Here is a 27,911-nt window from a genome sequence, read left to right as displayed (position 1 = left end):
CTGCTGTTGAGCTAGCTGAATTGAAGAGTCAGTTGGAAGATTTGCTGGATAAGAAATTTATTCGTCCGAGTGTGTCACCGTGGGGTGCACCAGTGTTGTTGGTTAAGAAGAAAGAAGGTACTATGAGGTTGTGTGTGGATTACAGACAACTGAATAAAGTGACGATCAAGAATCGGTATCCTTTACCGAGGATTGATGATTTGATGGATCAGTTGGTTGGTGCAAGTGTGTTCAGCAAGATAGACTTGAGGTCTGGGTATCATCAGATACGTGTGAAGACTGAAGATATTCAGAAGACTGCTTTCAGAACAAGGTATGGACATTATGAGTATTCTGTGATGCCTTTTGGAGTGACTAATGCGCCTGGAGTATTTATGGAGTATATGAATAGGATTTTTCATCCGTATCTAGATCAGTTTGTTGTGGTGTTTATTGATGACATTTTGGTGTATTCGAAATCTGAAGAAGAACATGCTGAGCATTTGAGAGTGGTGTTGGAAGTTCTACGAGAAAAGAAGTTATTCGCTAAACTCTCAAATGTGAATTTTGGTTAGAAGAGGTTAGTTTCCTTGGTCATGTGATTTCAAGAGATGGTGTTGCTGTTGATTCTTCTAAGATAGAAGCGGTATCTAAGTGGGAAGCTCCGAAGTCAGTTTCTGAGATAAGGAGTTTTCTTGGACTTGCAGGTTATTATAGGAAGTTCATCGAAGGATTTTCCAAGTTGGCGTTACCGTTGATAATGTTGACTAGAAAGGGGCAAGCGTTTGTTTGGGATTCAAAATGTGAAGAAGGTTTCCAAGAGTTAAAGAGAAGGTTAACTACTGCTCCTATTCTGATATTACCGAGTTCGTCGGAATTATTTGAAGTTTACTGTGATGCTTCATTGTTGGGTTTAGGTGGTGTGTTGATGCAGAATAAGCAGGTTATAGCTTATGCTTCGAGACAACTAAGGGTTCATGAGAGGAACTATCCGACACATGATTTAGAGTTGGCAGCTGTGGTATTTGTTCTGAAGTTGTGGAGACATTATTTGTATGGGTCAAGATTTGAAGTTTTCAGTGACCATAAGAGTTTGAAGTATTTGTTTGATCAGAAAGAGCTGAATATGAGACAGAGGAGATGGTTAGAATTTTGAAGGATTATGATTTTGGTTTGAATTACCATCCGGGTAAAGCAAATGTGGTGGCTGATGCATTGAGTCGAAAATCATTGCATATGTCTATGTTGATGGTTAAGGAATTGGATTTAATTGAACAGTTTAGAGACTTGAGTTTGGTGTGTGAGAGTACTCACAATAGTGTTAAACTGGGAATGTTGAGATTAACAAGTGGTATTCTGGATGAGATCAGAGAGGGTCAGAAATCCGATATGCTTTTGGTGGATAAGATGACTGTAGTGAATCAAGGTCAAGGTGGTGAATTCAGAGTTGATGAGAATGGTGTTTTGAGATTTGGTGATCGGGTGTGTATTCCGGATGTTACTGAGCTTAAGAAGAGTATTCTTGAAGAAGGACATCGTAGTGGTTTGAGTATTCATCCTGGAGCTACGAAGATGTACCATGATTTGAAAAGATTATTTTGGTGGCCGGGGATGAAAAGAGAAATTGCGAGTTTTGTTTATTCCTGTTTGACTTGTCAGAAGTCAAAGATTGAGCATCAAAAGCCGTCTGGGCTAATGCAACCGTTGGTTATTCCTGAGTGGAAGTGGGACAGTATCAGTATGGATTTTGTTTCTGGTTTGCCGAAGACAAGTAAGAATTTTGAGGCTATTTGGGTGATTGTTGATAGATTGACGAAGTCGGCTCATTTCATTCCGATCAGAATGGATTATCCGTTGGAGAGACTAGCTGAGTTGTATATTGAGAAGATTGTGAGTTTGCATGGTATTCCGTCTAGTATTGTTTCGGACAGAGATCCTAGATTTACATCGAAGTTTTGGGAAGGTTTGCAGAGGGCTTTGGGAACTAAGCTGAGATTGAGTTCTGCATATCATCCGCAGACTGATGGTCAGACTGAGAGGACGATTCAGTCGTTAGAGGATCTTTTGAGAGCTTGTGTTTTGGAAAAAGGAGGTGCTTGGGATTGTTATTTGCCGTTGATTGAGTTTACCTACAACAATAGTTTTCATTCGAGTATTGGTATGGCACCGTTTGAAGCTTTGTATGGTAGGAGATGTCGGACACCTTTATGTTGGTACGAGTCCGGTGAGAGTGCTGTGGTTGGACCGGAGATTGTTCAACAGACTACAGAAAAGATTAAGATGATTCAGGAGAAGATGAGAATTGCTCAGAGTCGTCAGAAGAGTTATCATGATAAGAGGAGGAAGTCACTTGAGTTCCAAGAGGGAGATCATGTGTTTCTTCGTGTTACTCCGATAACTGGTGTTGGTCGAGCTTTGAAGTCGAAGAAGTTGACACCTCGATTTATTGGTCCTTATCAGATTTTGGAGAGGATAGGAGAGGTAGCCTATCGTATCGCTTTACCGCCGTCGCTTGCGAATTTGCATGAGGTTTTTCATGTGTCTCAGTTGAGGAGATACATTCATGATCCATCGCATGTTGTCCAAATAGATGATGTACAGGTGAGAGATAACCTGACTGTTGAGACATCACCTATGAGGATTGAGGATCGAGAGCTGAAGCAGCTGCGGGGTAAAGAGATTGCCTTGGTGAAGGTAGCTTGGGGAGGACCAGCAGGTGGCAATGTGACTTGGGAACTTGAGAGTCACATGAAGGAGTCTTATCCGGAGTTGTTCGCTTGAGGTATGTTTTCGAGGACGAAAACTCTTTTAGTGGGGGAGAGTTGTAACACCCCAATTAAAATAAGCTAATTATTTAATTTAAATTAATTTTATTTATTAATTTAATTGAATAATTGGAAGTTTGGATTAATATTATTATTTTGGAATAATAATTATTGGGATTATTATTATTGGATTATTATTTTATAATTGGAATAAAAGTGGAAAATCAGTAAAAAGGTCCCATTTGGTAAAAAGGTTATTGTTTTCACGTGAAAAGGAAAAAGAGACAGAACGTGGAAAAGGGCAAAAAGAGAACCAGAGAACGAAGGTTGAAGGAAGGAGAAGCTTGGAGCTCAGAGGCTGCCGGATTAACTCAGGTAAGGGGGGTTTATCGTTGATTGACGGGTATTATATGATAATATGTCATGGGTAGTGATAGACCTTTAATTTACCTTTGAATTGGATGATTATGATGAATTTGTGGAAATAATTGATGAACGAAATTGGGTGATAATCGAAAGAAATTCGTAGGAATTGTATGTGATAATGTCAGGAGTTGTGAAATCGAATAGGGAATGATTCGGGTTAGATGATATGAGTGATTTCTGTGTAAATTTGGACTGTGGAAGGTGAGATCGAATAGAACTCGTAGCAGGAAAAACCATAACAGATCTGGAAATCTGGTTTCTGGTCATACGCGTATGGCACTAGGCAATACGCGTATGGGATGGCTGGTCATACGCGTATGGCACTAGGCAATACGCGTATGGGATGGCTGGTACGCGTATGGCGCTAGGCAATACGCGTATGGATGAGGAAGATGAAATTTTGAACGTAAAATGGTCTCTGGTGGTACGCGTATGGGGAAGTGATACGCGTAGCATACGCGTATGGAAGTGGGCAATACGCGTATGGCTTGGTCAGGATTTAGGCAATACGCGTATGAGCATAGGCAATACGCGTATGGGCAGGATTGTGATTTCATGTGCTGTTGTCGTGCAGTTTTTGACTGTTTAGGCTGAGTAGTGAGACTTAGCTGAGGTATGATGTAATAGGGATCAATTCCCGTTGTTTTGAGTAGTATAGTTATTAGTAGAGTGTGCTAATACTGTATTTGATTTGTAGCATGTTGTGATATGCTTATGTGATAAATGTATTGACAATGTGTGTTGGTTGGTATGCATTATACTGTAAATGTATCAGTTATGTATGCATCTGTGAATAGACTGTCATATGTCTATTCTTGAGTTGTTGTTGTTGTTGCATTGCTAGGTGATTAGCATGCATAGTCTAGCCTTTGGGGCTGTAGCTAATTCCCATTGTGAGGAATTAGTGAGTTGTGGATTGTTGTGGATGCTTGCATACTAAATGAGTAGCGTGCATAGTCTAGCCTTTGGGGCTGTAGCTAATTCCCATGGTGAGGAATTAGTGAGTGAGTCATTAGATCTCAATGAGTGGGACTAGTGAGCTCAGTAGCCGCATCCAGAGGGATCGGTGAGCTTGGACTATATGTTCAAGAAGAGTCGGTACCGCATGTGTAGAGTCTCATTGCATAATGAATGCATGGCATAGCCTGTGGGGCTGTAGCTAATTTCCATTGTGAGGAATTAGTGAGTAAATCGTTGTGTTGTGTTGTTGGTGTTGAGCATGTTTTGATATATACATATGCTATTTGTTATTGTTGAGTATGAGGTTGCGTTGATACTGCCGTTATGGAGTGGGTAGTCTGGTTAGGGTGATTTGAGGCGTTATTTACTTAACATTACATGTTGTTGTATAATGCTTGTTATATTGATTGAGAAACTCACCCTTACACTATTTTTCAGGTAACCAGCTATGAGTGAATAGAAGTAAATGCTTGGAGTCTAGAGTAGTCTCCTAAGGGGTCATGCTCTGATAGATGTAACATCGGGATGGGATGTTTGAATATGTTTGATTTTGTTGTTGATCAACTTTACATGTAAAGTGGTACATGATTTAAATGTTGATTTTTAGTATCCGCTGCGAATTATGCAAAGAACCTTATTTGGATTAAATAAATGAGCATGACAGGTTATTTTGATGAATGTTGTGAAATAATTGTGTGACACCCTTCGGGCCATAATTACTCTGATTAATGTGTTATTATTTTTAATTAAATATTTTGGGGTATTTAGAAGGGTGTTACACCTTTCCTTTCGGTCGATTTATCCTTTATTAACCCAGTAACCGGTTGTGGATAATCTTCCATGCGAGTGTATTATTCACGTTCTGACGGTAATGAATAATATATCTCATGCACTCTTCAGTTGAAGCCTTTGTGTTTCCCTAGTCGAGTAAGATTCGTTATTTCCCTTTGCGGAATCGAATATTCTCGTTGTCGGATGATTGGCGGATGCTTGCAATTTATCCTCTTTTGAGTTGTCTTTCGTTTACCCGGATGCTTGGTATCGATTGTCTCTCTTTTTGGTTAGTCACCTATTATATACTTCGGTATCTCTGGTGCCTTTTCCTTTCGAGTATATTATTCACGGTCTGCCGGTAATGAATAATATTTCTCATGCGCTCTTTAGTTGGAATCCTTCGTTGATTTTCCCCAACTGAGCAAGATTCGTATTCTTTGTAGAATCGAATATCCATCCTCTAACCAGTTTGTGTTTCGGGTGTGTGTGTTGGCATATATACCAATTCACGTTTTCGGTAGATCACCTATTATATGCTTCGGTATCTCTGGTGTTTCTTACCATGCGAGTTTATTATCTACGGTCTGACGGTAATAGATAATATATCTCATGCGAGTATTCTTATCCACGGTCTGCCGGTAATGGATATTATATCTCATGCACTCTTTGGGTTTGTGTCCCCAGTTGAGTAAGATTCATTTTCCCGTTGTGGATTCGAATGTCCATCCTGTAAGTTCGATTTGCTTTTTCAAGCCCTCCTTTCGGATGATGAGTGTCTTGGCATATATACCAATTCACGTTTTCGGTCGGTCACCTATTATATACCTCGGTATCCCTGGTGTTCCTTCCTGTCTACTCCCTATTATGACCTTGGTCCCCTGTGGAGTCAGATTTCCCTGAGTTTATGTACCTTTTTCAGGTCTTTCTCAGATGTTTGGTTGATTGATATCTCTCACCCTTATACCGGTCTTAGATATTCATTCCTCCCGATTTGTTACCCTTATACCGGTAACATCTCATCCTTTGGCTTCCCCTGGAAAGTCTTTTCTAGATTTCCCCAGCGGAGCTGTGTTTCTATCTTGTGTTGCTATATTGGTGTTCTTTCCAGTATATGCATTTTGCGAGTCAGCTTGAGTCTTTCCAACAAGGGTGTTTTCCTTTGGAATTGCTTCTATCCCCGGTTTGAGTCCTTTACTTCCCCAGTGAGGTCTCCAGTCTGATTCCTGCTATCCTAATCAGAGTCGTGTCTTGCGCACGTTGTGTCAGTTTTGTTTTCTCAACTCAAAGTCGTGTCCTGCTCACGCATTCTTTTTTATTATCCCCATAAGAGTCTTGTTAGAGTCTCTGTTCCTGGTGAGTGAATTACTCCGATGGATCGTCTTTTCTTCTGTGTGAACCATATATTCCCCACAGAATTTGCTTTTGCATGCATACATCTGCATCATGAGGTCTCTTAGGGACCAAAATTTGTCTCATCACTATTATTTAAGCCCATTCTACCGCGTCGAGATGAAGATTTCTAAACTTCACTTCTCCGGCTAGAATGACCTTAAATAGGGGCATCTGTAAGACCCCAATTTTGTCCCTAAGATCCCTCATGGCATCATGTCATACCATATCATTGCCTCAAGGATCTTAGTGCACCTTTGCTTCCCTCCTAGTGGGTGGGTTATCTTGTGAGTGTGGTTCTTGATCACCAAGCATGTATTGCATTTGTATATCATTGCTTTTCATTTGTTTGCTAACCAAAAGTACAAAAATATTGTCATCTAACCCTGTTACTTGCAGATGAAGCAAACTAGGTCAAAACAGTTAAATCAGCCATTGGGTAATGGATGGTGACCATTCTTGGAGAATTTAGGCACCATGATCATTCATAAGAGGTTCATATAAGTTGTGATATCATTTTGGATCAAGATCTCATGTGGAAGAGGCTTGGAATTCATCAGAACATGGCTCAGTCAACCAAAACCCTAGAAAAGTCAACTGTGGTCAACTGTGCATTTAATCAGGAATTGGAAGGTGTGAGATGGTTGGAAAGGTCTCATTCATGTCCATATAAGCCTCATTTGGCATTTCAAAGATCAAGGTTGAAGGATTTGAGGTCATACCAAAAGTTTCCAAAAAGGAAAAATGACCTATGGTTTCAAGTTTCCAAAAAATGGCAAGTTTTTGGAACAACTTCAACTCAACTTTACACCATCAAAAAAGCTTCAAATGGAATTTTGTTGAACATGAAAGTTGTAGATCTTTCTCTCCCATTTCCAAAAAGTCCAAGATCGTGAGAATCGGACGAACGGTTGAGGAGATATGGTCAAATTACCACCGAGCGTGCATGGCAAAGTTTTCCATGTATCGATGCATACGAATTTCGCATCGATGCATGCAAGGAAAAAAGTGCTATGTATCGATGCATACGAGTTATGTGTCGATGCATACTGTTAAAAAGTGCTATGTATTGATACGTACGAGTTACGCATCGATGCATACTGTTAAAAAATGCTATGTATTGATACAAACAAGTTATGTGTCGATGCATACTGTTAAAAAGTGCTATGTATTGATACGTACGAGTTACGCATCGATGCATACTGTTAAAAAATGCTATGTATTGATACAAACAAGTTATGTGTCGATGCATACTGTTAAAAAGTGCTATGTATTGATACGTACGAGTTACGCATCGATGCATACTGTTAAAAAATGCTATGTATTGATACCAACAAGTTATGTGTCGATGCATACTGTTAAAAAGTGCTATGTATTGATACGTACGAGTTATGTATCGATCCATACTGTTAAAAATGTGCTAGGCATCGATGCAGGAGCTTTTGTATCAATACATAACTCTGTTTTGAGCTCTCATACAGCACTGTTCACGTTCATATTACTTCATGCACCACTAATTTTTTAAGTTTTGTCAAAACACCTCATTTTGGCCAATTTCCATTAACATGTGCATTTCACTAATCCATTTCCATTTTGCTAATCATGATTAAGAAACTGGATTAAGAGGTGGTATATAGTCTTAATTATAACAGAATTTCAGGAGAATAATCACAATTTTCAGATCAAAGCCAAAAACTCTCCAATTCTCTCAAAAATCTCACAATTTTCATTCACTTTTTTCATCAAATTCTTCAATAATTCTCCATTGTTTTGGCAATTTCTTGGTGATTTCTTCATGTGCAGGTGATGCTAAAGATCTGTTTGTAGCAAATTGAAGCAAAAACCGTCCAAAACTCCAGCTGCTACAAGCTTGCTCTCACATGGCAGTTACGATTTTCCACTGATCCGTGCATCGTTGAGCTGCGAAATCATCATCATTCATCTTCATAATCATCAATCACGATCTGTTTTCAAGAATCAAGGCCAATAACACGAGAATTTCACGGCTGCGCTTCAAGAAGGTGATTTTTCGAAATCTTTAATTCGTGAAATCAAGATATGGCTTGGATAGTTCGTGGAATGTAGGTTAATTTGATGTTTGAATCGCGCGATTCCGTTAAGTATTGAGCTAGATATGTTGATCTGAATATTTGTGTGTGAATCTTCTTTCGATCGGTTCTTTGCGTGTGTTAACCTTTAGACAAGAGCGTTGCCATAACTGTAATCTACGTTGGAAGACGAAGACAACGGTATAAGGCTCGCTCATTTTCGTCGAGATTTGCTCGAAACCGCAGCTGCAATTGGTGAAGACGATGAACACGCGTGATGAACGTGAGCAATTCTGGAAACTTTACTGCGTTTGATCTTGAAATTTCGCATGGCACTTTCGAATGGTGTTTGGCGCCGGAGAGGACCAATAGCAGGCGGACAGCGCATAAATGAGCTACAGTGCGTTTTGGCTAGGCTGCATGTATTTACAGTAATGCCATTCGCTGCAAGTTAATTCACATTAATCCTTAAATAATTATTTCATAAATATGACAAATCTTAAAAAATTCACATAAAATTCAATTTTAGTCCAAATAATTTGGGACTTTTTTTGATAGATTCCAAATTTAATCTACTATTTTTTAGGCATAGAAACTTAAGTTGTGCCTGGTAGAATTTTTAATTGGCTTATTGATTTTTGACATGTGTGCAATATTCATGTGTTTTACCATTTTAATCATTAAATATTCATGCTAGCTCCGAACTAATTGAAAATTCATATGATGATTCTTGACACATTCTTGGAGATCTTGATATATGATTTGTAATTTTTGGACCTCTGGTTTGTTAGATATGATTTATTCTTTTTGAGTGTGACAATATGTGTCACACTATGCTATGCTGAGTTCATGAATTATTTTTCCATGCTTCCCCTAGGCCTATGGCCCTGATTTTTTGCATGAGATACAATATATATGTTAGGTTTCACCCTGAATTTTTGTGGATTTAATTGATCCATTTTCCATTTGATTTGGATTTTTGATTGCTGTTTAGCAATTTTGGATTGTTTTATGTGTAACAAAATGTACATGTATCATTAAATGCTCATCCCTTATCCTATGAATATGAAAATTGATGGAGTGCTTCCTAACATATTAAACTTTGATTTGGCTTTGGTCCCACTCATTTCTAATGTGATATCACTGTTTTACCATTGATTGAAGTTGGTGTACATGTTGTGACTTAATTTTGATTGTGTTTTTGCATGCTTTAACATGTGGATTTAATTGACATAGTTCCTTTTGTCCAAATGGCATGAAAATTGACATGTAACTCATTGAATGCCCTCTGTTTAGGATATAATTTTTGTGGAATTTACTGTGCTGTTTTGATATTTTTTTGATTGAAATCATTCTGGTTGTCCATATGTGATGCAACATTGCTTACTTTGTCTTAATTTGTGCATAAAATAAAATTAGTGCATAGTTTGGATGTGAGACCAATTGGGATCTCTTCTTATTTGAATTATCTTGACTTTGTTCATGTTTTACTTGCTGTTTCAAGTTTTTTCCCTCTTTTGGACCCTAGGCTTGGCCTAGTGGTCTTGTTACTTATGTTTGAGCTTGACTTTGACTTTTCAGGTTAAAAAGCTAATGCCTTAAGGAGAGTGATTCATATTTGAGTTGAATTCATTTGACTAACTCTTTGTTTTGTAGGATGCTTAGCTCATTTGAACTTTGAGCCTTGTGCTTTGCACATGTTTGATTGTGATTGACTATTGGTTTATTACCTTGTCTGTCTGTTTATGTTGGGATGCTGATTATATTTGATTGATTTCGGGTACCCTTAGTTGCTCAGTTCTCTTAAGAACTTGCATTACTTTGCTTAAATAGCAATTTGCATTGAGGTATAGCACCTTCTTCTTCATGTAGTCTGGAAGACCTGGCTTGTTATTTAGCCAGGCAACTGTCTGAAGTCCTCCTTAAGAGGCAATGTTTGTGATTGTTTATGTTTGTCCCCAAGCAGGTAAAGTCCTTTTAAAGGCAATTGGTGGATATAAGAGATATGTAGCCTATCTCCCACTATTTTGTGAGTCTTCTCCTTGCTCCCATTACATGGTTGTAGCATTGAGATCCAAACCCAAGATCTATCGAGTCTAATATGTGGAGAGAGTTCCATCTTTCTGAACTCCCACACCTCCTGATATTCAATACTCTCTCTGATCAGAGATAAGAGTGATGAGGCACACCCCTCATATCCTTTCATCTGCTTCACCTTAGCCCCTCAATGGCAAGGTTAAGAGCAACTTTAACCCTATTACAATTGGCTTTAATGCCTCACCTTTTTGCTTGAGCCTCATTGAATGGTTATAGTGTGTGCTACTTGAATTTATGTGATTGATTACTTGATTCATTTATACATGATTACTTGATTTGCCATTGTGCATTTACTATCATTGATTGCCATTGTGCATTTATCATCTTTGTTTGCCATTAGTGCATGATCATTTCTTTTGTCCTTGTGACATTGATGTCTTCCCATTAAGGACAATTGTAAGTCCATATTGGTTGGCTTTTGTTCCTATGACATGGAAGGGATAGAGTGTAAGACCACTTCATTGGTCACTCATATCCTCTTTGCTCTTTGATTGAGCTTGTTGTTGTATGTGAGGATTCATTGTAAGTCCATGTAATTTGGCATTTGTTTTTCCTATGATCATATGTGGAGGTTAACCTAAGTCCAGATAGATTGGCAGTTGACTTCCATGTTTTGTTTTTGTTTTCCTGTGTGAGATTGGAGTAAGACCATTTATTGGCATCCGGCATCATTATTTATTTTAGGAGATTGGTGTAAATCCATTTATTGGTATCCGTTATCCGCCTTTGTGTGAGATTGGAGTAAGACCATTGAGTGGCATCCGGTATCACTTTATCTTTTATTTTACTAACTTGCTTTGTCCCTAATTCCAAAGGACACACTTGAATCATCTTCTATATGATTTCAAGAGGTGAACCTCTAGGAAGTTTTACACTCCACCATCCATCCATTTTTGTTATTAATCCTTTTCAAATTGTTGACTTTTCAAACTTGTATATACATGTTGTGCAAACATTCTCACCTTCTTTTCAAATTAGAAAGTTGGACCTTAAGTCCATGATTTTCCGAACTTCATTTTTTGTAAATACTTCATTTTGAATTGACTTTAATCATACATTGACCTTTTTGTAAATAACCCAAATCAATTAACTTCACTCATTCAAATGATTTTGTGGCTTCGTCCATGTTTGTTAAGTTTTCATACATTAGTTATAGGTTTGATTTACCCTAGTTGGTTGATATTAATCTCACCTATTTGTCCTTAGTTGATTGAATTGTAAGTCTTCCTTGCTTATTATAGGGTTAACCCCTCCCTAGCAAGTTGAAGCTTTTCTCACATGGAGGACTTGTTGTTTCTTAAGGTTGAGTTTTCTCCCGTGGGTAACGTAAGACCTTTGAGCTTGTGTTTTAAAATTGAATCCACTAACTTTTGGATGTTTTTAGCCGAACTACGGCGTTTTGATCCTTACCTTTGATGGAAGGTACGTAGGCAACGGGTTCATCCGTTCGAACACAAAAATAATTAACATGTACATTCTTTTCTCATCATCCCACTCATGTTTGCACAATATGTCAAAAACGAATAAATATTTTTCTTATACAACAAATGTGAAAAAGGTTCCCTAGGAGTACCTAGGACGTGATGGGTGCCTAACACCTTCCCATTGCGTAATTTACCCCTTACCCCGATCTCTGATCTTTTCATTGGTTTTCTACGTGTAAAACTTCTTAGGCTTTTGTTCGCTTTTTAGCCAGTCCTTAGGATAAATAAAAGTGCGGTGGCGACTCTATGTTCATTGTATACTTTGCTTATGATTTAATCAATAGATCATATAGTAACGAATACACCGCTACAGTTATACCCAGAATAGCCATCCAAGAAACAATAGTATTGTTGCCCCGAGAGTCTTTCGAGCATTTGATCCATGAACGGGAGTGGAAAATGATCCTTTCGAGTTGCGGTATTCAACCGCCGATAATCAATACACATTCGCCACCCCGTTGCAACTTTAGTAGGGATCAATTCATCCTTGTCATTTCGGATCACGGTAATTCCACCTTTCTTCGGAACCACATGCACAGGACTAACCCATGGACTATCCGAGATCGGGTAAATCATTCCCGCATCCAACAGCTTTACAACTTCCTTTCGAACAACCTCCTTCATGGTAGGATTTAAGCGGCGTTGTGGTTCAGCTACCGGCTTAAAATCCTCTTCCATTAAGATCTTGTGCATGCAATAGGAAGGACTAATTCCCTTTAGATCGGAAAGAGTCCAACCCATGGCTTCTTATTTTTTTTCAGCACGTTGATCAAACGGGCTTCTTCATCATTTGTCAAAAGGTTGCTTATGATGACCGGCTTTGCTTCGGTCTCATCTAGGAATACATACTTCAAAGTAGAAGGTAGTATTTTCAATTCAATAGGCGCTTTTTCGTCATTAACCTCCTTCTTCAAGTCTTCTTCCTCAACTTCCCACGGTTGTAGTTCATTTAAACCATCAAGTTCCCTTAAGCATTCATCCAGAGCTTGCTCTTCTTCAACGGTGAAAACTTCAAATGAGTCGTCAAGAGCTAACTCCATAGGAGATATCTCATGAATATGCTTAGAAACCTCCAAAATTGCCTCTTCGGTCACATCGATGTGAAAGCTATCATTTCTATCTTTTGAATGCTTCATTGCTTTGAATAGATCGAATGTTACTTCCTCATTTTGGACTCTCACCTTCATTAAACCGTCATCAACGCCTATCATCATTCGTGCGGTTTTCATGAATGGTCGGCCCAGGATGAGCGGAGCATCATCATCTTCTTCCATATCAATAACAATAAAATTGACCGGGAAAAAGAATTTGTCGACTTTAACCAAAACATCTTGGGCTACGCCATGAGGATGGGTAGTCGACTTATCTGCCAATTGCAACGTCATTCGGATGGACTTAATTTCAATGTTGCCAAGCCTCTTTATAATAGACAAAGGTATAAGATTAATGCTTGACCCCAAGTCAATTAGTCCTTTCCCGACATAGATATCACCAATTTTAACTGGCAAAGTAACTCTTCCCGGATCAACCTCTTTTTTTGGAAGCGTCCTTTGAATAATGGCACTACAGCTCGCATCTAGGACGATGGTCTCCGGTTCCGTATACCTCCGCTTTTTTGTAAGTATGTCCTTCATGAATTTGGCATACTTGGGCATTTGCTCCAAGGCTTCGGCAAACGGAATGTTGATTTGTAGTTGTTTAAAAATATCCATGAACCGGGCGTAATGCCGTTCATTCTCCCTTTTGGACGGGGCATGAGGATAAGGAAGGTTTTGGATTGGAGTAGTGCTCACTACCTCCTTTCCCTTTGCAACTCTAGAACTCCTCCATCTAGGCTTTTTCACTTCCTCCCCCCTTATTTCATCACTCTTATTTCTCTCACTTTCCACACTTTCTTTCTTTTCAACTTCACCATTCTTTTCGTTCTTTTCAACGTTTTCCTCCTCACTCCACTCCCCCACTTCACCATCAATATTTTCCTCCAAAATTTCCTCCTCATTTTCTTTCTCATCTCTTTTTTTATTCTCACTAATCAACTCCCTCCCACTTCTCGTCATGATCGCCTTACAATGTTCCTTAGGATTTGTTTGCGTGTTTGCCGAAAATGAAGGACCAGGTTATTGTTCCGCGAGTTGCTTAGCAAGTTTCCCAACTTGAGTCTCGAGATTTTTTATAGCCGCGTCATTGCTCTTTTGATTTGCCATTCACATTTGCATGAATTGTGTCAATGTCTCTTCCAACTTAGAAGTTACGACCGGCGGTTGTTGAGGTTGATAAGGATTTTGGGGAGGATTTTGACGGCTAGAAGAACCACCTCCATAACCTTGGTTATGGTAATAGTTACTCCTAGGTTGGAACCCTTGGTTCCCTTGGAAATGTTGTTGTTGATTTTGAGGGTGTGGTTGATAAGGTTGTTGTTGTTGTTGTCTCGGTTGGTAGTCCCGTTGGTTTGCCATGTAGTTTACGTCTTCGAACCCCGGAGGTGGACAGAATCCGGTGTCATGCTCACCTTTGCAAAGCTCACAACAAGCTATTTGTTTAGCTTTAGAAGGTTCTCTCAACTCTTTTATTTGCTGCGTTAAGAGTTCCACTTGTTGTGAGATGAGCTTGTTTTGGGCAAGGATGGCATCGTTTGTCCCAAGTTCAAGCACTCCCGGCTTCTTCAAAGAGTTACCTCTACTTTGACTCTGAAGATCATTTAGAGCCATTCGATTTATGATATTTGTAGCTTCTTCGGCACTTTTAGACAATAAAGAGCCACCCGAGGTAGCATCCAACAACGTCTTGCAATTTGGTTGAAGTCCATTTTTGAAAATATGGATTTGAGTCAATTCATCAAATCCATGCCCTTTACACTTCCGAAGCATGGATTTGAATCTTTCCCACGCTTCATTTAAGGATTCATTGATTCCTTGTGCAAACACTGAGATGGCCGTCTTGGATTCCATGAACCGGTTATGGGAGAAGAATCTTTCGATGAACTTCTCTTCTAACACGTTCCAGTTTGTCATGACGGCTGGTGTTTGATCTAAGTACCAATCTTTTGCTTTGCCGAGCAAAGCGTGGGGAAATAATCTTCTGAACAACGGTAGCTCCTGAGCCTGATCCACTCCGGCCGCCAATGCTATCTCATAAAATTTTATGAGAAAAGCAAAGGGATCTTCATGGTCCATTCCGGTGAATGGACTTCCATATAATAAATTGAGAGTTCCCGTTTTCATCTCAGCTTGCCTTCCCGTGTGGTTGGCAAACTGAGCAGTGTTTCTTGGACTGTTTATGCATGGAGTGGAAATGGGCGGTGGTGGTGGTTCCATGGTAGGTATGAACGGTGGTGGATGTGTGGTAGAAGAACTTTCTCCTTGTTCTTGACGTTGTCTAGCCTGTTGCCTCCTTCGTCTCGTTTTGCTATTAAGCCTCCTTGCGGTTCTCTCGATCTCGGGATCAAAAAGAAGTTCGTCCACAGGGATTTGCCCTCGCATAAAACGTAAGCTGCACACTAAACCAAACAAATTACAAGCACAAGTCAAAAATTCGAAAGCTAAAAATTAAGCAACCATTGCGATGCTCGCAATATCAATTCACAATCCCCGACAACGGCGCCATTTTGTTGAATGTAATTTTAAGTGTCGGGTTTTTGTTATCGTCTCCACAGGGATTGTGAGATATCACCACCTTTCGACAGTTGTTTTAATTCTTAGCTTAAGGTAACAATGGGGTTTTGGTGTTTGTCACGGTATCTTGCATAAAAATGTAATAAAATGCGGTAAAAGTTTTGGTTTGAATATTTGAGAAATATTGCCAAAGTTAGGGTTCGACGATCACTTTGGATGTATATGTTCGATCAACAAAAATTATAAACTCCTTTAGATGATAAACTATTTCACAAAGTCCTCCCAATGTGTTTATCTCTAACACACATTGTGAGTTTTCCCATTTTGATCCATTGTTTATCTCTAACACAACCTATCAAAATGACAACTTTTTGGTTCAACCTTATGGTGAACAAAATCATTCATTACTATCTCTAGCTAACAAACAAGATTGGATGAAAACCTAGGTTAAGAGTTGGTAAACATCTCTCGATCATAAACCAACACAAAGAGTTTTCAATAAGAACAAAGTTTTCACCATATATTCACCATTAAAGAGTTTACAAATGAAGATCCTTACATTTACACACAAAGCTAATGATCATCTACATCTAACCTTGACAAAATGAAGGACTTAGCTACTCATTTTCTTGGTAGCTTGTTCAACAAGTTTCGGAAGAAGGTTGATCAACATCCGAGTCGAATAATCGAGATTGGATGGGAATCCACCTTCTTTTTGTGAAAGATTGTTAAGAGATGAAGAGAAATGGTTTCTAGGTCACAAAAGATCCTTAGAGCAATGCTGGAAAATATCTAAAAAAGTACAAAAGTATGGAAGGTAAGGTATGGTTCCAAAAAGTAGCCCTTGCTACTTATAGAGCTGCTATTGAGCTGTCATGCTCGCTAGGCGAGCAGAATGGCTCGCCTAGCGAGCCCCTAAATGAGGCACCTGAGGCACTTGCGCCCAGAGGAACAACCATTGCCAGACTGTCATGTTCGCTGAGCGAACAAAACCTTCGCTAGGCGAAGGTCACGCTTCAACCTTCGCTCTAGCGAGCTTGAGAGGTTTTGCTACTAGAATGCTCGCTGGGAGCTCGCTAAAGGCTCGCCTAGCGAGTGAGTGCTGGCTGTGCTTTTCACCAAGTCTGGACATGTTCGCCACACACCTCGCTGGAAGTTCGCCTAGCGAGTGTGGTGATGTTTGCCACTGTAAAATACTGGAGCTTTTCGTTGGGCTCTCGCTGGACGCTCGCCTAGCGAGTCCTTCGCCACAGCCCTCGCCTAGCGAGTCCTTCGCCACAGCCCTCGCCTAGCGAGCAAGCTGATGAATGCTTGTTTTATTTGATCCCTTTGCCAAATTTCTTGTGTCTTCATTTTCTATTATTTCATGCCTACTTCCTGCACAATAACACACAAATCAAAGGTACCAAGATCGTTTATCATTATATTGCATTTCATCTAAAACAAAGGTGGTTTCGAACACTTTAGCAAGGAAATGGAGTGAAAGATACCCATATTTGATAGCTCAAATAAGCACTTTTGGGTATCTAACAGATAGCTGGCGACTCTGCTGGGGACTGAAGTTGACCTTTTGCTGGTCCATCTTCCCTAAGCGAGTCAATCCTAGCGCTCTCTAGCGTAGTTCTTAGGGTAGTTTGGGTTTCTTTTACTGCCTTATTTATTGCATTTATGATTATTATACTGTGATTGTATATATTTGCATATATGTTTGCATGCATCATATTATCACTGTGCTGGATTCTGGACAGGTGTGGTTCCTATGATTTGGGGTGGGTGTTCTGAGTGGGGCTAAAACCTAAAGCCCGAGTATACACCTAGGATTAGTGTGGTCTCATGTTGCCTCTCATGTTAGGTCAACATGTTTTTGGCAACGTGACATACCACAGCCGGACGAGGTTCTTTTGAAAGAGCCCCTCCTTGTAGAGTATCCACTATGGTTGGGTTACCTCTTTTGAGCTGTTGACTTCGGTGACCGTTCTTTCCCGGATCTTTGGTTTAGATGATCTTATGAGAGCTGCAACGGCACACCCGAAAGGGCAAACCCGTTGAGTATCTTGTCCGATTGTCGAGACCATTATCCTCCTTAGGATGACCTTATTAGAATTCACCCGTGAGGGGAGGGTTTGATTCTTACAGATGCAGATTCTGTTGGTGACTCTTTGATGGCGACTTTGGTTCGGTTTGTGATCTGAGTTCTATTTATGAGTTGGATTTATGAATTTATTTCTGGGACGCCGGAGTTCTGTCCGTGGAATTTATCAGCGGGTTCCGTTTATTTCGGAACCCCTAGTTGGATTTATGGTTACTCAGTCCCTCTGATGGTTGTGATCAGTTCAGAGACCTGAATCCAGTACAGTTGGTGTTCAGATGACTTGGAGGATGGCACCATGCATTGCATTCATGCATCAACATCATTCCCATTTTGCATTTATCCGCATCTAACTCATGTTTATCCATATGCAGGGGACATTCTTGATTGAGATCCTGGTTGAGAGACATCTTTGTTCCAAGCATGAGGGCCGGCCTAAAAGCTGATGTTGTCTACAGTTTCTTTGATCCAGAGATTGACGGGTTGAAAGATATGATATCATTGATTACGCCTGACCATGTGGGGATGTTCCGTGAGGCTTATGGTGGTATTCTGAAGATGGTTTTCAGGCTCACATATGGGGATAGGAGTGCCATCCATACTCTTCTTCAGTTTTATGATCCGGGTTTGAGATGTTTTGTCTTCCCGAATTATTTGTTGGGACCTTTGATGGAAGACTATGCCGGTATCCTAGGTATTCAGATCAGAAACCAGATTCCTTTCTATGTCACTAAGGAAGAACCTGATGTTGGTGAGATCTCTCGTGCTCTTTATTTGAGCCCCGAAGTGACTAAGGGAGGTTTGAAGGAGAAGGGAAAGTTGCCCGGTTTTCATCTGAGTTTCTTGGAGGCTAAAGCCAAGGAGCATGTTATTTTGGGTAATTGGAAGGCCGTTTGTGCTTTACTTGCCGTAAGCATTTATGGAATCATCCTGTTCCCTAATCAGAAGAACTTTGTGGACATTAATGCCATCCGGGTGTTTGCTCAGAGGAATCCCATTCCTACCTTGGTTGGGGATGTCTATTACTCGGTTCATAATCGGAAGGAGAAGCGGCGCGGAGGATTGGTTAGATGTTGTGCCCAATTGTTATACACATGGTTCATGGGATATTTGCCTTCTAGAGGTGCCTTTGGCTTTCTTGATCATACTGTCAATTGGGCAGCCAAGTTGATGGGTTTGCGAGCCAAGGACATAGCTTGGACTCATAATGGTGTGGCTGGACAAGATTTCATTTGCAGTTGTGGGAGTTTTCCCAATGTGCCTCTTATAGGAGTTCAAGGTTGTATTAATTACAACCCGATGCTTCTTAAGAGACAAATGGGATTTGCTATGGAGGGTCCTCCCCTCGAGCGTGAGATTCAGGAGTCTTTCTACTTCCCGGTTGAGGGTAATCAGTCATTGTTGAGGCAAGTGTCTGATGCATGGCGCGACATTCAAAGGAAAGGCAAGGTTCCTTTTGGTAGAGCTAACAACAGGTTTTTTCCTCCATTTGATGATTGGCTCAGAAAGAGGGTTGAGCTCACTCGTCTACCATTTCTTGTGGGTAATCTTTGGTATCCGTTGATTGAGGAGCCATGTTCTTCTGTCAGTATGGAAGAGTTTCTTGAGATGAGGAAGGCTAGAGATCAACTGCGAGCAGAGAAGGCTGAGTTGGAAATGAGTGTTGCTAGATGAAAACCCTAATTTTGTGGTTATCCCCACCAGAGTTTGGCCTTCTGCCTACAAACCAGTAGTCGTAAGTCCTATCTTTGCGGTTTTTCTACTTACAAACCGGTAGTTATAAACCCTATTCTCTCCACTAGCAGAGTTAACTTTGTTGCTCATCCCAACCGATGACAGTTACTTTTCTGTGGTTTTCTATCCAATTTCTTTTGGTAGATGTAATCCCCTCTTTGTGGTTATCTTCATCTAATGTTAGATGTTGATTTTTTCCTTCGCTTGGATAAGTTGCTCAGATAAGCACTTATATCCCCAGCAAGTCTTTTGTGGATAATTGCCGTATGATAGCAATTTTATCCCCAGCGGGTCCTTTCACCTTTTGTCAGTGATTGTGTTCCCCGGATCATTGATTTTCATCAATGCATTCCCAGCGAGTCTTCTTACATTTACCCCCTTTGTTGGTAATGTCTGTTGCTCCCTCTGATTGTTCATCATTATATACCTAGTTTGGTATCCAGATGCCTTTCTTTTCGGATTTTTATCCTATAAACAACCTACAATCCGGTTAAGGATAATCTTCCATGCGAGGTTATTATTCACGTTTTGACGGCTATGAATAATATATCTCATGTACTCTTCAGTCGAAGCCTTTCGTGTTTCCCTGGTCGAGTAAGTTTCGTTATTTCCCTCCGCGGAATCGAACATTTCTTTGTTGTCGGATAATTGCCGGATGCTTGCAATTTATCCTTTGAGTTGTCTTTCGTTTACCCGGTTGCTTGGTATCGATTGTCTCTCTTTTTGGTTAGTCACCTATTATATACTTCGGTATCTCTGGTGTCTCTTCCTTTCGAGTATATTATTCACGGTCTGCCGGTAATGAATATTATATCTCTTGCGCTCTTTGGTTGGAGTCCTTTGTTGACCTTCCCCAGTCGAGTAAGATTCGTATTCCTTGTGGAATCGAATATCCGTCCTAAAAACAAGTCTGCTGTTCTAGCTTTCTTCAGGATGATGAGTGTCTTGGAACACAAACCAATTCACATCTTCAGATTTTATCCTATAAACAACCTACAACCCGGTTCAGGATAATCTTCCATGTGAGTATTTTGTCCACGTTCTGACGGCAATGGATATTATATCTCGTTCACTCTTGGGTCAATCTCTTGATTGTTTTCTCCGCAGAGTAAGATTCGTATTCCTTGTGGAATCGAATATCCATCCTATAAACAAGTCTGCTGTTCTAGCTTTCTTCAGGATGATGAGTGTTTTGGAACACAAACCAATTCACGTTTTCGGATCTTATCCTATAAACAACCTACAACCCGGTTCAGGATAACTTTCCATGCGAGTACATTATCTACGTTTTGACGGCTATAGATAATATATCTCATGCACTCTCTTGCCGAACACTTTGTTTGTTTTCCCAATTGAGTAAGATTTGTATTCTTTACAGAATCAAATATCCATCCTATAAACAAGTTTGCTTTCGCTCTCTTCAGGATGATGAGTGTTTTGGAACGCACACCAACTCACGCTTTGGTCGGTCACCTTTTACATACCTACAACCCGGTATCCTTGGTGTTCCTTCCTTTCTGCTCCCTATTATGACCTCGGTCCCTTGTGGAGTCAGATTTTCCTGAGTTTATGTACCTTTTCCAGGTCTTTCTCAGATGTTTGGTTGATTGATATCTCTCACCCTTATACCGGTAGTAGATGTTCTTTCTTCCTGAGCTTGTTACCCTTATACCGGTAACACCTCATTCTTTGGTGCTTCCTCAGTAGAATTTCCTTTTGCTTCTCCCCAGGAGTCAGCTTGTGTCTTTCCAATGGATTTATTTTCCTTTGGAGTTCTTTTCCCCAGTGTGAGTCTTTCACTCCCTAGTGAGGTCTCCAGTCAGACTTCTGTTTCCCTAATCAGAGTCGTGTCTTGTTCACGCTGTGTCAGTTTTGTTTATCCCCCAACAAGAGTCTTGTTAGAGTCTCTGTTCCTGGTGAGTGTATTACTCCGATGGATCGTCTTTTCTTCTGTGTGAATCATATCCCCCACAGAGTTTGTGTATTTTGCATGCATACATTTGCATCATGAGGTCTCTTAGGGACCAAAATTTGTCTCATTACTGTTATTTAAGCCCATTCTACCGCGTCAAGATGAAGATTTCTAAACTTCACTTCTCCGGCTAGAATGACCTTAAATAGGGGCATCTGTAAGACCCCAATTTTGTCCCCAAGATCCCTCATGGCCCATATCATATCATATCATGGCCTCAAGGATCATTGCATGCCCTAGCTTCCCTCCTAGTGGGTGGGTTGCCTTGTGAGTGTGGTTCTTGATCACCAAGCATGTATTGCCCTTGTATATCCTTGCTTTTCATATGTTTACTAACCAAAAGTACAAAAATATTGGCATCTAACCATGTTACTTGCAGATGAAGCAATCAATAGTCAATCAGTCTAATCAGTCATTGAACAGTGGATGGTGGCCATTCTTGAAGAATTTGGGCACCATGATCATTCATCAAGGGTTCATATGAATTGTGACATCATTTGGAATCAAGATCTCAAGGGATTAGGGCTTGGAATTCATCAGAACATGGTTCAGTCAAGCAAAACCCTAGAAAAGTCAACCTTGGTCAACTATGCATTTAATCAGTGATTTGATGGTGGGAATTGGTCTGAGAGATCTCATTCATGTCCATATAAGCCTCATATAACATGCCAAACATCATCATGGAAGAATTTGAAGTCAAACAAGAAATTTCCAAAAATAGAAAGTTGACCTGTAATTGGAATTTGCCAAAAATGGAAAGTCTTGATCCTCAAAATTACATCATGATACAAGCTTCAAATGAATTTTTGCCCAACATGAAAGTTGAAGATCTTGTTCTCCCATTTCCAAAAAGTCCAAGAACACTCAATTCCCATTTATGGTTGGCAAGTTATGATCAAATCATTCTCAAAAAATTTTGAACTTCAAAAGGCCATATCTTCCAAACCATTTGGCCAAATTGGGTGGGGTTTTTTGCTACAAGTCATATTTGATGCCCTCTTTCCAAATCTTCCATCATAATTCACCAAAAGTTCACCAATCAAAATGGCATTTTTAAAGTGACTTGAATTAATTTAAGTGAGGTGGAAAATTGACTTTGCAAAATAATCAATTCCAACACATTTTACCAATTGAGAATGATTAGAAATCACATTTAGGATGTGTCCAAGGCCCATTTTCGTGCAGTCACTTACACCCCATGCAAACTTGAGTTGGTTTTTAGCAAATTTCCAAAAACATGTCATTTTATGCAAATTGTGATTACCACTCACTAACCAAACACTTAGTAACTAAACACAGAATATATACTCCATTTTCTGCAGAACAACCCTAGCAGCCACTCTTTGAAAACGGATCACAATTCTCTTTCTCTCAAAAAACTCTCATGTTCTTCATTTGAACTTTTGGTTGAAAACCTCAAAGAGCACGAACTTTGGTGAGTTGTTCTATCATCCACCATCATTTTGAAGCCTCTTACAAGCAACAGCACTCAGCTGTAAAGCCTTTTGCATGGACTGTTAGAAGAAGCTCTTCCATGGCAAATCTCGATTTGAGCTAAAAGCAAGGTAGCTGAGCCAAAACCCTTCATCCATTCACCTCCTGGAACAACATAGTGCATCTGTTTCTACACTTCATAGCCAAATCATCACTGTTTCATCATTACCTTCCAAATCAAGTAAGAATTCGAATCTCACCATTTGCAAAATCATGATATGCTTTAGATAGGTCTTGCTTTGCTGATTATTTTGAACTTTAAATCGTGTGAAATGGTTGGGTATTGAGAGAGATATTTGGATTCAAAGTTGTGTTGATAAATATGTTTTTGCATGATTCGTTCTTGTTAGCATGTTTTAGTGAAAATGAATGCTAGGTTATTAATGCACTTGGTTTGCTGGTTCTAATGGTATGCTTGATTCAAGTTTCTGGGAAAATTTTTCTTCCATGGATGAACATTGCTACAGTAGCCACGAACCCTAGTTGAAAACCCAGAAAACGCGTTTGCCATGTTTGAATTTTCTGTTTTGCATGAAGAGGTATTGTTCCATTGCCATGATCCAATTAGCGCGCGACACCTCCTTAAGTGAAACGGTGCGTTTCACTTAAGGGACTCGGTTATTACCAAATTGCCACTCCCGTGTTTCAATTTAATTAAATCATCTTTTATTTTGCAATGTTTATTTCATTTTGTGACCAATCTTACAAAAATCATAAGTCAATCAATTTTAATCCAAAATTCGTGGGATTTTTTGCTACATGCTCCTCTTGATCTCTAGTTATTTGTCATGATTTTTCCAGATTTTTGGTATGAATGGATTTTTAATTGTGCTAGGGTTTGTGACATGTGTCCATTTTATGTATATTTTGCCAAATCAATTGTGAAATGATGATGCCTTATCCAATGACCCTCAAAATTTTTTGTGCTCAAACTAGACACACTCATGGTGATTTTGGTGTAGAGTTTGTGAATTTATCATTGCTGGTTTGTGAGTTATGATTTTTTGAATTAGGGTGTGACAATTTGTGTCACACCATTGATGTCCAACTTCATGATTTTCATTACCATGCTTCTTGAACTCAAATTGGCTTGAATTTTTGCATGAATGTGCTTATGGATGTCTAGTTTACATGTGACTTTTTGTGGAATTATTGATGGCATTTCCTAATTGTTTGGGATTTTTCTCCCCTGTTTGGTCATATGTTGACTTTTTGTGACACATCATCTCATATTGTTTGTGAAATTCTCATACTTAATTGGATGAACTTGAAATTTGACATGTGATTAATAGACATCTTAAGCTTTGTCATGGTTTTGATCCCATTCATTTCTCATATGTTGTCACTGATTTATGATTTATTGAAGTTGGTGTATGTTTGGTTGACTTCTTTGAGCATGCTTGAACTTGTTTTGACTTTCTGATTTTCATTGACCAACTTCCCTTGATCCAAATGAGCTGAAATTTGATATGCTGATCATGCTATGGATTATGTTTGATCATGAATTCTTTGATGATTTATTGAATTGTTTATGATTGGTTTTGAGTTGAGTCTTGCTGTTGACTTCTATGAGCTTCCATATGCCATGCTTTGACCTAATTTGCTTATGAAATCATGATGATGATTGATATGAACATGAAACCAATTGAGTTTGTTTCTTGATTGTTTGAATATGATTTTGATTGGATTTCACTTGCTGTTTTTGAAGGAGAATAGCCATCCAAGGCGCAGCGGAATTTAAAAATTTCTCCATTTAGTGATCCTTACGAATGGGCATGATCAGTGATAGAATCGTTACCTCTTGTGGCGATTCAAACCTTTGGTGCAGATCTCTGATAATGATCAAAACCTTTGATACAGATCCACGGGGCGATCACGAACGTTGAACGATGACAACGTCTCTACTCAGTCCACACGAACGGATTCCTTCAATCGCAGTGCTAGTTGTTATGAATGAAGGCTTTGAGTGAGAGAAAGAGGGAAACAAAATTCCAAGTCTCTACTTGAATTTCTGTCTGAGTGGAATGGAGTCACAATGCTTCTACCCAAGGGGTTCTATTTATAGAACCACTTGTGTGGGCTTCAAGCCAAAAAGCCCACTTAAGTGCATTTTGGACCATATCTCATAATATGCCAAAATCACTTAAGTATTTGGTACATTACCATATTTCGTCTCCCACTTAAGTGCACCGTACCTTACGGTGTTCCTTAATTATTCTATCTCTCATCAATCCGTCCTTTGTGTGTGACCCTATAGGTTTTCGCGGCGTTGGCAATTATATTAAATCACGCATTTAACATAATAAACAGTGAGCGGTATCTAGCAACACATCACTGCTACCCAAGTCACGAAAATGTCATGTGATCTGACAAAACCTCCTGTGATAATAATTATGTGTATAATTACCCCTTTGCCCTTATGTCTATATTGAACACAAGGTATAGACCGTGTCACCCTTGTCCAGTTCAATATTGGGCCCATAGACATTTATCCTGTTACGCAGGATTGGCAAATTCCATCTAGGACACTCATGTCCCTCAGCATGCTTCGTGGAGTACCCATCAACTGTCTTTATGGTTATCCAGTTACGGACAATGTTGGATCAGCAATAAAGCACTCAACTCTACATCTAGGATCCATAGTGGTTTCAGGTCGAAGAGTGGTATACACTATTATCACCATGAGAATAACTTATGACACTTTGCATAACTTTCTATATAGTATTCTCATAGCGGGTCAATCCAGTATAAATATTACTCCTAATATTCATACCTATGTTTAAGACTTGATAACTCTTTATCCATGATCCATGAGATGTGATCATCAGTCTACAAACATAATAGTCTTAATGCTTTAATGTTATCCCACTTCACATTAAAGCTCGACTACGGATACTTTAAGAATAGTGCCCTTATGTCTAATGTGTTCTCATGATTAAGTCACACTTAATCCATTAAACGGACTATCTATTCTAGGGACTTTATTAATCAACCATAATAAAGAAAATGCCTTTTATTATTAATAAATAATTCGATACAAGTACCAAAAGTATTGGCCTCTAGGGCTTACACCAACAGTTTTGACTTTCTCATCCCTTTTTGACCCTAGGCTTGTCCTAGTGGTCTTGTTGCTCATGTTTGAGTTCATGCTTTCAGGTTAAGCAACAAATACCCAAAGAGATCATTACAAATTGATTGAGCTTGATTGTTTATCATGACTAACTTGTTTGTTTTGTAGGTTGCTTGGCTCATATGCTTTGAGTCTTGTGCATTGCACATTTAACTGATTATGTTGACTGTTGATTTCTATCTCCTTTTGCTTTGACTTTGAGTTGTGTACTGATTCTGTTTGACTGGTTTCAGGTACCTTTAGTTGCTTAGTTCTTTAAGAACTTGCTTTGCTTTGCTTTAATAGCAATTTGCATTGAGGTATAATCCCTTTTCTTCATGTAGTCTGGAAGACCTGGCCTGTTATTTGGCCAGGCAACTGTCTGAAGTCCTCCTTAAGAGGCAATGCTTGTGTGTGTTTACATTTATCCCAAGCAGGAAAAGTCCTTCTAATAAGGCAATTGGTAGAACCCAAGAGATAAGCAACCTATCTCCTACTATTCTGTGAGTCTTCTCCTTGCTCCCATTACATGGTTGTAGCATTGAGATCTTAACCCAAGATCTATCGAGTCAATAATCTGTGGAGAGAGTTCCTACTTTTTGAACTCCCACACCTTCTGATATTCAAATGCTCTCCCTGACCAGGGATAAGAGCAATGAGGCACACCCCTCATATCCTTTCATCTGCTTCACCTTAGCCCCTCAATGGCAAGGTTAAGAGCACCATTAACCCTATTCTAGTTGGCTTCATTGATTGATTACTTACTTCATATGCACATGTTTGCTTGTATGCTCTATGCATTTATCATCATTAATTGCTCATTAGTGCATGATCATTTCATTTGTCTCTGTAACATATCTTTGTTGTTTACCCATTGAGGACAATTGTAAGACCATCTATTGGCCATTGCTCCTATGATATGGAAGTGAGTATAAGACCATCTCATTGGCCACTCACCTTTTCTTTGCTTGATGCATTTGTTTGTTGTATGTGAGGATGCAACTGTAAGTCCCTGCAAGTTGGCATTTGCTTTCCTATGATCATATGTTGGATATTGGTATAAGTCCAGACTGATTGGCATCCGGTATCCAAGTTTCATTTTGTTTTAGGAGATTAGTGTAAGTCCATTGAGTGGCCTCTGATATCCATTTCTGTTTTAGGAGATTGGTGTAAATCCATCTAGTGGTAACTGGTATCCGCTTTTTGTTTGTGAGATTGGAGTAAGACCATTGAGTGGCATCCGGTATCATTTGCTTGCTTATATTATTATTGCTCATTGCCCATTCCAAAGGACACACTTGAATCATCTTCTATATGATCTCAAGAGGTGAACCCTCTAAGAAGTTTTACAATCCATCCTCATCCATTCATTCCCATTTTGTCCTAAACCTTTTCACACATTACTTTCAAACTTGAGATAGATATTGTGCAAACATCTTCATGTTTTCAAATCAAAAAACCTGGACCCCAAGTCCTTGACTTTTTTCAAACTCCATTTCATAATACTTCTTTTGAATCAATCTTAATCATACTTTGACTCTACTTTCATAATCACAATCAATTAACTTCACCCATTCAACTGTTTTGGCTTTGTCCATTGTTAATCTTTTCACATTAGCCATAGGTTTCAATTATCATTGTGGTTGATGTAAACCTCACCCTATCCTTAGTGAGTTGACTATAAGACTTCCGTACTGAAAACAGGGTTAACCCCTCTAGTACGTCGAAGCTATCCTCGCGTGGTGGATGTTGGTCTTGGTCGAGTTTTCTCCCATTGATAATGAAAAGCCTCAGTGCTATTGTTTAAAATTGAACTCACTAACTTTTGGAAATCTTTTAGCCGAACTACGGCGTTTTGATCCTTACCTTTGATAGAAGGTACGTAGGCAACGGGTTCATCCGTTCGAACACAAAAACAATAATAAATTGTATATTCTTTTCTCATCATCCCAATCATGTTTGCACAATACTTATGTCATA

This window comes from Lathyrus oleraceus, chromosome 7 (assembly GCF_024323335.1).
Source record: "Lathyrus oleraceus cultivar Zhongwan6 chromosome 7, CAAS_Psat_ZW6_1.0, whole genome shotgun sequence".
Taxonomy (NCBI): domain Eukaryota; kingdom Viridiplantae; phylum Streptophyta; class Magnoliopsida; order Fabales; family Fabaceae; genus Lathyrus; species Lathyrus oleraceus.
The sequence above is the reverse complement of the archived record's forward strand: the minus strand, read 5'-3'. Positions refer to the sequence as shown.